The sequence below is a fragment of the Sceloporus undulatus genome, chromosome 1 (genome assembly GCF_019175285.1).
Source record: "Sceloporus undulatus isolate JIND9_A2432 ecotype Alabama chromosome 1, SceUnd_v1.1, whole genome shotgun sequence".
Taxonomy (NCBI): Eukaryota; Metazoa; Chordata; class Lepidosauria; order Squamata; family Phrynosomatidae; genus Sceloporus; species Sceloporus undulatus.
In genome coordinates, this window is record NC_056522.1 from 4,519,762 (window position 1) to 4,532,710 (window position 12,949).

Genomic DNA, 12,949 nt, shown 5'->3' on the forward strand with positions numbered 1-12,949 from the left:
CAGCCCCGTCCTTTGCTTGCCATCCTTAGCTGGCTGGGTGATGGATGAGCAGGCAAGCCCCTCTTTGAACAAGGGACACTGCAGGAGGAGGGAATGGTTGGGGGAGAGACCTTGTGCCCTTCCGTTTCCTTGGGTTTGCCAGCCCTGGTAATTAATCACAATGCCCAGCAGAACAAGAGGGAGAGAGTGTCTATGTTTCCTTTTGCACCAATCTCCCCCCTTCGTCTGCTGCTTGGCTGCATGCTGGACTCTCCGGGGGTTTAGTTTTCTTCCCAGAAGCAGCAGCTTTGCCAACTTTGACCACTTTGATTCCTGAGAGTCTTGTGATGCTTGAGTAAGAGGAAGGATCTTGAAATATATAGCTCCTGCCCTCATACCTAAACAAGTGTTGCCTATGTCAGGGCAGTTGGCTCAGGTGATTTTTCCCTCTGGGTGTTTAGATGTATGGCCGTTCATGCTTCTGAAAAAGCAAAAGCGTATGTTGAAATAAATTGATTAGGCTTCAATAATAATAATAATAATAATAATTTGTATCCTGTTCTTTTCTCAAAACTGAGACTTAGAGTGGCTTACAATATTAAAAAACAGTATGATTAAAACGTACAAAACTGGTAGATTAAAATAGACAAGGTGCAACAGGACTCCTTTCCCCTTCTTCTTATGCTTACCGAAAGAGCTGCTATCACATTACCATACTGACCTGTAAATAAGTTGACCTGGGATTTTGGGTTAATTTTGAGGCATCAATTTTTAGTTTTATAGACGAGTATATTCAGTATTTGTTTAAAGCATTTATAAAAGATAACTTCACCCAGAAATGGACTTCAGAGGGATAGAGATAAAGCTGTTGAAACACAGCAGTATTAAAACACAAGACATACATCAGTGTATGTGATATGGCACAGTGCTGTGAAGGTGGAAATACCAGCTTCACATGAGAATTTGGTGGTGCTGTGGGCAAGGTTGTGGGCTGTGGATTGGGACTCCTTGGTTACCCACAGCCCCCACCAATGCCCCCCTTCCCACAAGGCTTTTGTAAGTCTTCCTTAGGTAATTGCCTCTTTCCTCCCCAATTCGTATTCCTTTTAAAGTATGGATGAGAATCATGTGAAGCCCCAGATGTTGTTTGACTGCAATTCATATCGGCCCTAACTGGTGAGGAATGTATGGGAATTGCAGTTCGACACCAGCTGGAGGGCCGCATGATTCCCACGCCTGGAAGAAGGTGCTTTGAGAACTCAGAAGTATTGTTAAGCACTAAATAATAGGTATTGGTAGGCAGGCAAGATTGGTAGGTTTTTGGAACCAACTAGAGAGTGAACAGTCATTCCTTCTGCTGAAATTTTATGATTTTATACTCAATGACACTCAAGAAAGGAGGGGTCTGATTATTCAGGCATTATAGTTGGCCCTCCAGAAAGCAGGGCGGTATTGGGAATAAGCTTTACGTGGTGTGAATAGAGATGAACAAGCAAGATTTCACTGCATTCCACGGTTGGAATTTGGCATTACAAGCCAAGCTGTGGCCTTTCTTGTGAAATGCTCTGCTGCTAAAGAGATGGTGAAGATGGTTTTGGTATTTGCTTGCCTTTTGTCAGTGAAATAGACCATAGCAATATGTATTGGGGGGGGAGGGGGCTGTGTGTGTGACTGTTGGGTCATTTCTCCAAATGTGTCTCTGTAAAAATGTTATGTTTGTAACCTGTTCCAGTGAAAGATATAAAAGACACCTCATTGTATCCAGCAAACACATTATGTTTTAAACACATTAAACTTGGGCTGTGATGTGCTCAGATTGCAACCCTCCCCTCACCATGTGTGCATATGTGTGTATATGCATTTGTGTAACTATCACAGTGGATATTATAGCATGGCATGCCATTTGCACCTTTTTCTTTCCCCCTTTTCTGTGAGCTGCAAACGGTACATAGGACAAGACATAATATTAGCGAATCCTGAAGCATTGGAGTGCTAGCCTAGAAGGTCAGGTGTGAGAAAGTGTCATGCCCACAGTCACTCAATGGGCTTCATGGCCATGCTGCAGTCTGAGTCCAGCATGCCTTCCAGCTCCAAGTCCGACAGTCCAGCCATCACACTGCTTCAAGTTCATCTTTCAATATTACAGCCAACCTCTGGCTGCTTGCCTCTGCTTGTCTACATGACTCAAGGGAGAAGCACACTGAACCACAGTTGTCTTCAGCTGCCAACCTATCTGTACACACAAACAAGGCTAAAACCAGTTGAAGGTTTCACAGGGATGCAAATCCTCATAACACCATTATCTGTGCAAAAAAAAAGTTATTTCCTGTGCAGAAGATGCTGTTTTTATATGTAGGAAATGTATTTTCTTTTCAGAAATTTTGTTTTCTGTACAGAAAAAAAAAAACCTGCCGAAGTGTATTTCTTTGGCATCAAATTTGTCCCAAACTGCAATCAATCAAACAATCAATCCTGTCCAATTGGATTTCTCTTTCCATGTTTCTGAAAAATTGATGTTTTAGTGACATGTGAGGAAGCCATTTTTCAAACATTCTTTCCATTCCTATGAAGAAACATTGTCAGTTCCTTTGGCTTGCTTCTTTTACATAAGATTATTGTGTATATAATAGTGGATGTCCCAGGTCCAGACTGGAAAACACACAAACACATCAGCTTGGGACAAACTGAAGGAATTGACTGGCATTCTGGTTCCCTTGACAGGGCCTAAATACCCTAAAGGCACCAGATCCCATGTGATCTTGGAAGCTAAGCAAGGACAGTCCTGTTTAGTCCTTGGCTGAGAGACCACCAATGAATACCAGGTGCTGTAGACGGAACTTCAAAGGAAAGAACTGGCAAAATCACCTGAGTATTCCTTGCCTAAGAAAATCCAATGAAATTCCTGGGGTGGCCATAAGTCGACAGGTGAGTGGAAGGCGCACATACACACATGCACTTACTCAAACTCACACACGGTTCTCTGTGTTGAAATAGCATCCTGGATAGATTCAAACAAAAGTACACCAAACAGTGATACCTTCATTGGCCAACTGCAGTTCATAATATACTTGTTGCAAGCTTTTGGAGCTCCACTGGCTTCTTCATCAGGCAAAGTGTTACAAACAAAACAGGAGAAAAACAATTGGAGATGTTTAGTCAGATGCCTGCATTTTGTTGTTTCTGTCCTTAGTTAAGATGGTAGAGGAGAGTATCTTTTGCAGGCTCCTTCTGACTATGTGGCAATTGGGAGATTTTCCAATCTAGGAAATTTAAAATCCATTTGCATCTCAACAAGGAGTCTTCTGTTGCAATCCAACATGTCTCAGTTCCTGTGAGGCCGCAGGCCTCTTTGTTGGCAGAGGGCAATGGATTTCTAAAGACGCCTCCATGTTTTTGCATCAGGAATATTTTGGTAGGGAAAGGTAAAACATGTCAATATGGTCCAAATTTGAGGAGAAAAAATTGTTTTACCTTTGTTGAAGGTCCCAGTCCATTGGCTCACTCTTAAGGGTTCCCCTGTGCAGCTATAAAGCAGTATCTTACAATTAAGAAAACACGCATGTGTTGGCCATTTAGCAAATCCAAACAAAAACCCACAAACATAATAATAATAATAATAATAATAATAATAATTTTATTTATATACTGCCTTTCCAACAGATCAAGGTGGTTTACAAAAATGCACAAACAATTACATAACAAATACACAACTAAAAATTCATCCCCTTACCATAACTAAATACTGTATAGGTATTAATCAAAATACAGTTAAATTAATTGCCTTAAAATATATTAAAATATACCTTCCTCTACCAGCCAAATGAGCTGGCCTTTGTCCTTGTTCCCTCTGAAATGGCTTCCCCAAAGGGGCAACCCCCCCTTTGGTGTCATCCAAAGGAGCTTCTTGTCTTTCCTCCTAAGCCCACCCTACAAGACTCCTTTTCTGTCTCTGTGGACAACATTTCCATTCAACCAGTCCAGCAAGCCCGCAGTCTTGGTTTTATCTTTGATTCTTCTCTGTCGTGTATCCCTCAGATCCAGACCACCGCCAAGGCTTGTAGATTCTTTTTGTACAATATTGCCAAAATCCGACCATATCTCTCCGCCTCTACTGCCAAGATCCTGGTCCATGCCCTAGTGATCTCACGACTGGATTACTGTAACGTCCTCCTGGCAGGGCTTCCTCTTTCTCACCTCCGTCCTTTAATCTCTGTTCAGCGTTCAGCTGCACGCATTATTACTTCCACCCACCGCTCTGACCACATCTCTCCTGTGTTGGCATCCCTTCACTGGCTCCCCCCTCCCTTTCCGCATTCTGCATAAGCTCCTGCTGTCGACATTTAAAGCCCTCCATGGACTGGCCCCTCCTTACTTATCAGACCTTCTTTCTCCTCACCTTCCCACCAGGGCACTCCGTTCTGGTAATCAAGGTCTACTGTCTCAGCTCAGGATTTCCTCTGCCCCATCTTGGATTTGCCCCTTTTCAATTGCTGCCCCTCACTCCTGGAACCTTCTTCCCCCGCGAGCAAGAGCCATCACTTCTTTAACCAGCTTCAAAATGGAGTTGAAGACCATCCTGTTCAGAGAAGCCTTCCCAGGCTTTGCATAATTGTCGCTTACTATTGATGTTCTTTTGGTGCCTGTTTATCAAACCATTTCCTGTATTGCTATGTACTGTATATGTATTATCCTACTTGAGAGTATGTATTTTCCCTGGAAAATGATTAACCATCCATTATGAAGCCAAGCCCTCCCTCCAGTCCATCTGCCTTGGTCCAGGCCTTGGAGGTAGAGAGGAACTGCTGGAGCCTGGACCTCTTACCCTTTCCCTCCACCACTCCCTTCTCCTTCTGTGTCATGTCTTTTTAGATTGTAAGCCCGAGGGCAGGGAACTGTCTAACTAAAAAGATTGTATGTACAGCGCTGTGTAAATTTACAGCGCTTCATAAATAAAGGTTATTAATCATCATCATCATCATCATCATCATCATCATCATCATCATCCCCCTTTGGGCAGCAGGCACCCAGCCTTTATCCCCTTCACAAGGGGAAGAGGTGTTCCTGTCTGGGTACCTGGGTCCTGGCCCTGGCAGTCTGAGGCCAGCAGTCCACCAGGTGAGATAGAGCATGCAGGTAGCAAACAGCAAGTCCACATGGCAGCAGGAAGTACTACACATCTCTTTTCTGGGGTGGTGTCCTCCACACATACCATCTTAACTAAGGACAGAAACAACAAAATGCAGGCATCTGGCTAATATCTCTATTTTTTCTCCTGTTTGGTATGTAACACCTTGCCTGATGAAGAAGCCAGTGGAGCTTTGAAAGTTTGCAACAAGTACAGTATATTGTGTGTTTCAGTTGGCCAATAAAGGCATCCTGGATAGAGAGGATCGGAAGATAGCTGTGATGAAACAGCACCTTCTCTCCCGCTCCCAGTTATTTGTTGGTCCTGCTTGCCTCATCCTGCCCTTGTCTTTGGTTTCTCAAACAAAGAAAAAGTAGAAAAGGTCAGAGGAAAGTTTCACCGAGGTCTACGGAAAGTGTAGCTTGGAGCTAAGGGTCCCTGTGGTTCCTTGTAGAAGATGGTGTGACAACTCCAGGAGCCTGTCCTCTGTGTAGCTGAGCTCAGTGCTCATTATTCTCTGTCTCCAGAAAGTCCAACTTCAGCAAGAAATGCTTTTCCTCCTCTAGTCAAAGAGCATCTGTAGCCTTTGCTTGGGGCAATTTCCCCCCCTTTTGCAACAATTTTTCACTGTCTAGAGCAGTCTTGCCACATTCCTAAAACTCACTTTATGTATTTCCTTCTCTCGCTTTTCCTCCCCCACCCCCCTATTTTTTGGGTTGCAGAGCCTGTAATTTTTAACACTCTTTTAAGTATTTCAGGAGAAGGAATAGCTATCTTAATTTAGGAGCAGGAGGAGGGTGTCTGTGTGTTTGTGTTGTGAGCCAATTCCAGCCTCAGAGAGGCAAAATAATGTAAAGGTTTTAAATCGGTCTTGCTGCGTTGCTGGTGGACATAGCTCAGGAGAACAGCACCAGCTTCTCATGCACAAGGCAGCAGCATCTCTTGGTAGAAGGCAGCAACCTCTCTTCTCAGGCAGAACACAAGGCTCCTTGGCCTTGCTTATGATCTCAGAAAAATGAATGGGGAGGCATGGGGGGCCACAAAGATGTCAGGAACCTCTGCTCAAATAACTATGGGGGAAGGTTGACCATCCATCCGTTTTGATGAGTAGCTTAGGCCTTCTGTGGCTGCCAAGGCAAAAAATAAATAAATGATGGACTCAGCATGCTAGTGGCCCTTTTGTTTCTCAAGCTCTCATTTTTCAAACAGGAGAAGCCCAGTTTGAAGAAACCTTGGAGCCAGGAAGGAGAAGTTAAGCTCTGGACAGCACAGTGTAAAAGGATGTTGAGAAAGTGGAACGTGTCCAGAGGAGGGTGACTAAAATGGAAACCATGCCTTATGAGGAAAGACTTAGGGGGATGGGTATGTTTAGCCTGAAGAAAGGACTGTTAAGGGGTGATATAACAGCCCTGTTTAAGTATTTGAAGGGGTGTCACACTGAGGATGGAGCAAGCTTGTTTTCTGCTGCTGCAGAGAATAGAGCCCAGAAAAGTGGATGCAAGATCCAGGAACAGAGATTGCACCTCAACATTAGGAGAAACTTCCTGACATAAGGGCTGTTTGACAGTGGAACACACTCCTTCCTCGGAGTGCAGTGGAGTCTCCTTCTTTGAAGGTCTTTAAGCAGATGGATGGTCATCTGCCAGGGATGCTTTGATTGTGATTTCCTGCATGGCAGAATGGGGTTGGACTGAATGGCCCTTGGGGTCTCTTCCAACTCTATGATCCAAGTCAAAATTAGACATACTGAGACCCAGTGGAGTAACTGGCTGGGAGGGAATAATCTCCACCTCTCATTGCAGGCTTTTTCTGCCATTATTTACCCTTTTCCGCATCCCCTATTTGCTTTCTTCATTCCATATTAAATGTTGTTGAACATGAACAATCCAGTCATGGACAGGCAACAACAACAATTATTATTATGATTCACTTGTATCCTGCTTTTTCTTTAGCTCTGGCTCTCAGGGCTTTTTACAGAGTTAAAACAAATACAGATTAAGATTCCGCATCATTGATACAGAGAAAAGCTAAAATATAATTAAAATAGCTCTTAATTCTATTTATAGTTTAAAGCATGTTTGTGAAAAACAGCAAAAAGGACAGCGGCTACACCACAATGCAGCAGTTTATTAAAAGGGCTGTTTCCCCCTTTCTTAGCAGTTCTCAAAGGGCTTTTCAGACAAAAAAAGGATTTGGCTGCCTCTGGAGAGGCACTGTAGATGTACCAACAAACCCCCCTTTCTGCTACCTTGGGGGGAGATCTCTGTTTTGACTCATAAAAAGGGGGGTTACTCTCTGTCACTGTGAGGCAGTTTAACTTAAATTGGGAAGGAGTTGCAGAGACTGGGAGCAGTCACCAAGAAGGCCTTCTCTCATGCGTCCATCAAATGCAGTTGTGTTGAGGGTGATGTGCTGGAGAGAAGGAACTTCTCAGAACAGCCCAAAATCACAGGCAGACTCATATGGGAGAATGTGGTCCTTCAGAGCAAAAAGAAGGCGCTGCTAAGGACTTAAATTCAGTTAATTTATTTGGACATACAGTGGGCCCTTGTTTGATTCCAGGGCCCCCTGTGGATAACAAAATCTATGAATACTTACGTCCCATTAATTATAATGGCACCGCAAAATGGTGTTCCTTATATAAAAAAGGAAAATTAAAGTTTGCTCTTTGGAATTTATAGGGTTTAAAAAAATATTTTCAAGCCGTGGGTGCTTGAATCTCTGGATGCAAAATCCGTGGATGAGGAGGGCCAACTGTACTTCAATGTAAGACATACTTTAGTACAGGTATACCGCAGTTAATGAAGCCATTGTGTTCCTGGGCACGGATTTTCTTTCACAGAAAATTTGGTACCAAAGGCAGAAATAGCATGGAAAGAACAGGGATAGGTTCCTACACCATATAAAAGAAGAGCAGCTCAGCCTGTTTGGAATGAACAAACAAACAGATTTTAATTCAGAAACTAACAATGCGCACATGCAAAATGAGACCCCCAGGTTAGGGAAGACTTGCATAAGTAAAGAAAATCATGCTGATCCTATGAGATACCATAGGTAAACCCTGTTCATTCAGTGAGTCTACCCTTGTTGGGATTAGCAGCTAGATTCATGCTTTTCCTTTATATCCTGCCCTGGAGCTGGGACTCAGAATGGCTCTCCCTTAATCTCTGGCTCTCTTCTCTCTCTTGTTTCCCCAGATTAAATCTTCCCTCTAATTACTGTTAGTTTTACAAAGAGGGAAAGACAGGGACTTACACTGTTTTATCCTGATCCTGTTTTTAATTGTAGAGATGGAGGAGGAGTTGTTCAACCAGCCATAGTAGAGATGGAGGAGGAGTTGTTCAACCAGCCATTCCTAATGCTGCAGCCCAATCCCAACAGGATAGATAGATATAGAGATAGAGATAAGATTTTTAAAAACCCTGCCATGTCTGGTTTTGGCTATTAAAGGTGAGTTGCAGGACACATCATAGAGATTTATCATATCAAGAATTCTGGAGGTGACAGTGAATTGGGGTGTTGGAGAGAGAGAATGATTTTCCTTTTTTCTTTCTTTCAATAAAAATATTCAGGAGCATCCCCTGAAATTGATTGGGAGCCGATTTAAAACCAAAGGAAGTGCGGTACCCCTTGCTACAATGAATAATTAACCTGTGGAAATCGGTTACCATGGGATGTTGTGATGGCAACGGCTATAAATGGCTTTAAAAAGAATTACACAAATATGTAGAAAGTTAGGCTTGTTGGTGGCTACTAGCCACAATAACCAGAGAGAAAGCCCCCTAAAGTGCTGAGGTGCTGGATATCATACTGTTAGTGGATATTATTCCTGCTTGATGGGGCAGTTGGACCAACTTGTGGTCAGACCCAGTTTAAAATTTCTTATGTTGGAGCAACACCTTACCAGAGACGTAAGCCTACTGCTGGAAATGATGTCTCTGTTGAATTTTCCATGCCATGGATAGCCAGTGAGCTTGTGCTATCATCTTTGTCATGTTGTATGTTGATGGCATGATTGAAAAATCTATGTGTCTTGTGTCCAGCTGCAGGGTATGTAGGCTGAGGGCATGGAGGCAGGGCCTGAGTTGTTGCCTAAACCTTCAATTATACATGTGCAGGTTGAATGGTCATCTGAGTTTTCTGGACCCACATTACAGAGCGCCTGCATCCTAAGCAGCTTTCAGCTTATGCTGAAGCCGCATGCTGGAAGAGGCAGTGGTGCACACATCGTATTTTCCTTACACGGGGGTGGGGGGGAGGCGTCTGAAATGGATCCCCCGCATAAGGGAAGGGCCCACTGTATTTAGTGTTAGTACCAGCATTCTGAACTGAGAGAAGAAACAAAATGGTAGCTGGTTAAACTGAGATGGTATCAGCATTGTAATGCTCGGTACACAAAATCTCATTTAGGATCTTGACTATATTATTTTGCGTCATATGAAGTTCCACATAGGACACATTGTCATAGCCCATCCTCTTTGTTGTTGTTAACTGCCTTTGAGTCAACCTCGACTCATAGCAACCCTGTGCATGAGACACCTCCAAGCCCCCCATCTTCCACTGCTCTGCTCAGGTCCTGCAGGTTCAGGCTCTCTGACTGAGTCTAACCATCTGGCATGTGGCCTTCCTCTCTTTCTACTTCCTTCCACCTTTCTTAGCATTATTGTCTTTTCTAATGTGTCATGCTTTCTCATGATGTGTCCAAAGTATGACAGCCTCAGTTGCATCATCTCGGCTTCCAGGGAGAGTTCAGGCTTGATCTGTTCTAGGACTCGTTTGTTTGTCTCTTTGGCCATCCATGGTATCCTCAACACTCTTCTCCAGCACCTTATCTCAAATGAGTTGATTTTCTTTCTATCCGCTTTCTTCACAGTTCTTGCATCTGTATATGGGGATGGGGAATACCATGTTTTGGACAATCCTAACTTTGGTGTTATATCTTTGCACTTCAGGATCTTATCTGGTTCTTTCATAGCTGCCCTTCCCATTACTAATCCTTCTGATATCTTGACTGCAGACTCCGTTCAGATTGAGGTTTGATCCAAGATATGGAAAATCTTTAACTGTTTCTATTTCCTCATTATCTAGATTGAATTTATTTAGATCTTCTGTGGCTATTATTTTTCTTTTCTTAATGTTCAGTGTTAAGCCTATCTTCGCATTTGAAAGCTTCTTCCAAATGCATCCAAGGATAATTTTTTTTCAAATTTCACCAGCCTCCATTTTTCTTATGATTTCCATTTTGGTGACCACATTTACACATGCTTCTTTAATATTCTGGGGGTAGCTGGTGGGGCAGTTTCTCAGCTTTCTCCCTTTCTTTCTGTTGATATGTTCACATATGCTCATAAGGGACTCTTGAAGCAACTGCTGTTTTTTGTTTGTTTGTTTTTTTGCCTGTTGTAGGCAGCCATGCACAGCAACAGCATTGCATTGCTTTCTGCAGACATGCTCCTGCAAACTGACTAATAATAATAATAATAATAATAATAATAATAAATGTTTCTCCAGCCTTCCTTTATTATCCTCCCAGTGATGCTGCTGCTAAAAAGCTCCAGCTAGACAGAGGATAAGGAGAGAAAGTGAGATGTGAGGGCATAAAAACACTTTTAAAAAAGGAACTTCTTTGTCAAGCTTTGTTTGGTGAGATTTTCCTGTATTTAAGTGTAATGATATATAGAAGTTGCTTGACCAACCATGACATGTTTCTTTTTAGATTGTAAGCCTCCTTCTGAATAATGATCTGTAAGCCGCGATGAGAGCCTTTAGGGCTGAATAGCAGGGTATAAATACCGTAAATAAATAAATAATAAAATGTTTGCCAGTATGAATTTAGCTATTGGTACCATCCTGAAAACCTTCACATATGCCAGGTTGCCTGTGTGATGTTATTTATTTCTATATTAAGTTTCTGGCCTGCTTAAAATCTGAGCACAGAGTTCTTAAAGCAGTTAACAATGTGTGTGTGTGTGTGTGTGTGTAAAGTGAATGTTGTTGAAGCAGTTTTGACAAAGCCCACTCGCTCGCTGGTGACGCTGACCTAAGAGTTCTCATTTATCTCTGTGGGCTTGCTTAGCCTGGGCACAGGTGCCATGTGGCTTCTGAGCTCCCATACATTGCAGAAATGTGGGCAGCTGCCTTGTGGGAGCCTGCTATAAGCTCCCATAAGATGGGGTGGGATAACTCCTGTCGCCTGAAGCTTGCTTTATCGTTTTAGCAGAATTCTGAAGCATCACAGAAGCGTTGTATGGATCCGCCTTGGTTGTTCTCTGGTTCCTTTGTGCAGGCACAGTGGCATCAGGGCATGAGAGGAACGTCTTGCCTAACTGCTTTTCCACTTGCACCACCCTGCCCCTGAGCCTTGTTTTCTGGGCACTGAATTGGCCCCATTCCCTTGTGTTTGTCCAGAATCTGCCAGGTGGCACCCAGGATCCCAGGAGCTTGCTGTGTTGGAGTGGCTCTGGCGGCATGTGTTGTGTTTAATTATCCAGTCAGCTGGTGTGGGAATCGAGCAGCGGCTCCGCTCAGAGGCTGAGTCCTTTGCCTGTCGCAGCAGCAGCGGCAGTGTGCAGCAAAAAGAGACGACACAGGCTAAATGTGCTCTAAACAACCGGGAGCACATGGAGCAGAGGGTAGGTGAGAGAACCTCGCAGTGGCAGCATGTTACACATCAAGTTGTTGCTGAACAACCTGGGAGCACGCTTCTGTAGCTGGAGATCGCCCAGGTAAGGGTAGTGCCCCTCTTTAATTATTGCTTTTTGCCACTCTTTTGCCTCCCACCCCAAAGGCCTCTTTGGGGGCATTGAGCCTTGATAATATGCATTTTTCTTCCTTCTTTTAACTTGTCCTTTGCAATTCTCAGTCTTGGTGTCCTCCTCCAAGGACCTTGCATTTTTCTCTGCCCGCTTCAGGGGCTGGGAGGATGGAGACAGGGAAAGAGGACCCTCTGGTGCCTGTTATCTGTGTTTATGTAACAGGGCAAATAAAAGCCGTGTCCAGCTACAGAGAACATCTAGGGTTTTATTTTTTCCAGCCAAGAGGTTTGCTTACCTTCAGCGTCGGAACTCACATTCTCTGTCAACTGGTCACCAATTCTACCATTCCATCCTCCTGCATCTCCATCGCTTCTCTCTTTGTCTTGGTACCTTTTCTATTTGGCTGGGATGACTACTTTTTGGATAATGTCCTAAGTGAAAACTTGTGCCTTGCAGCAGTGACCTTGGAAATCAATGTGCGAATATTTACTCATACTTAGGAAGAATCCGCCCAGTTGCTTGCAGAAGAGGACACACAAATGTAGGTGGATGTAGGTGTGTGTGTATATGTGTGTGTGTGTGTATGCGTGTGTGTGTGTGTGTGTGTGTGTAGTGGAGCGGAGACGGCATCTTTAAATGGAGAAAAAAAATGCTGATTGCTTAACGGTTTGCTAATCATTGACAAGCCGTTAAGGCAGCAGAAAAAGTTAATTATTTCAAATTGTTTTATCATAAGAGGCAGTAGTACAATAGAATGGAAACCTTTCTGCTACTGGAAATCAGTTGGTTGCTATCGTATTGACAAATTCTGAACTTTTCTGAAATCTACATGCATGTTTCAAAAATACAAAAGATGAGGTGTTTGGCCCTTCAGTGGACTTGGCCAGTGAACAGAAGGTGTTGTCAACATGGTGTTTTGTTGGTTCCGGAAAGGGCAGTATGGCTTACAAACATTATAGGCCAGTCCCCCAGTTAAACAGTTAATTATGTATTGCTTGTGTTATGCTAACATGTCTCTGACAGAGGTCCACGTGCCGTGAAAAGAGACTTGGCACAAAGAGCTATGTGGAACAGTTGCTACACAGCATGC

General features: G+C 43.4%; 1 protein-coding gene across 6 annotated transcripts in view; it reads left to right on the top strand.

Moving 5' to 3' along the window:
• Positions 1–12,949, top strand: part of NCOA1 (nuclear receptor coactivator 1) — a 393,895-nt gene that overhangs the window by 188,110 nt on the left and 192,836 nt on the right. The window contains exon 1 of one of the 6 annotated variants that reach the window (XM_042463642.1): positions 11,561–11,829. The exons of the other annotated variants lie outside the window; for them this stretch is intronic. The gene's annotated coding sequence lies outside the window, so the exon portion shown is untranslated. Of the gene's footprint in view, positions 1–11,560; positions 11,830–12,949 lie in introns of those variants that run through there. 6 annotated transcript variants of the gene reach the window in all.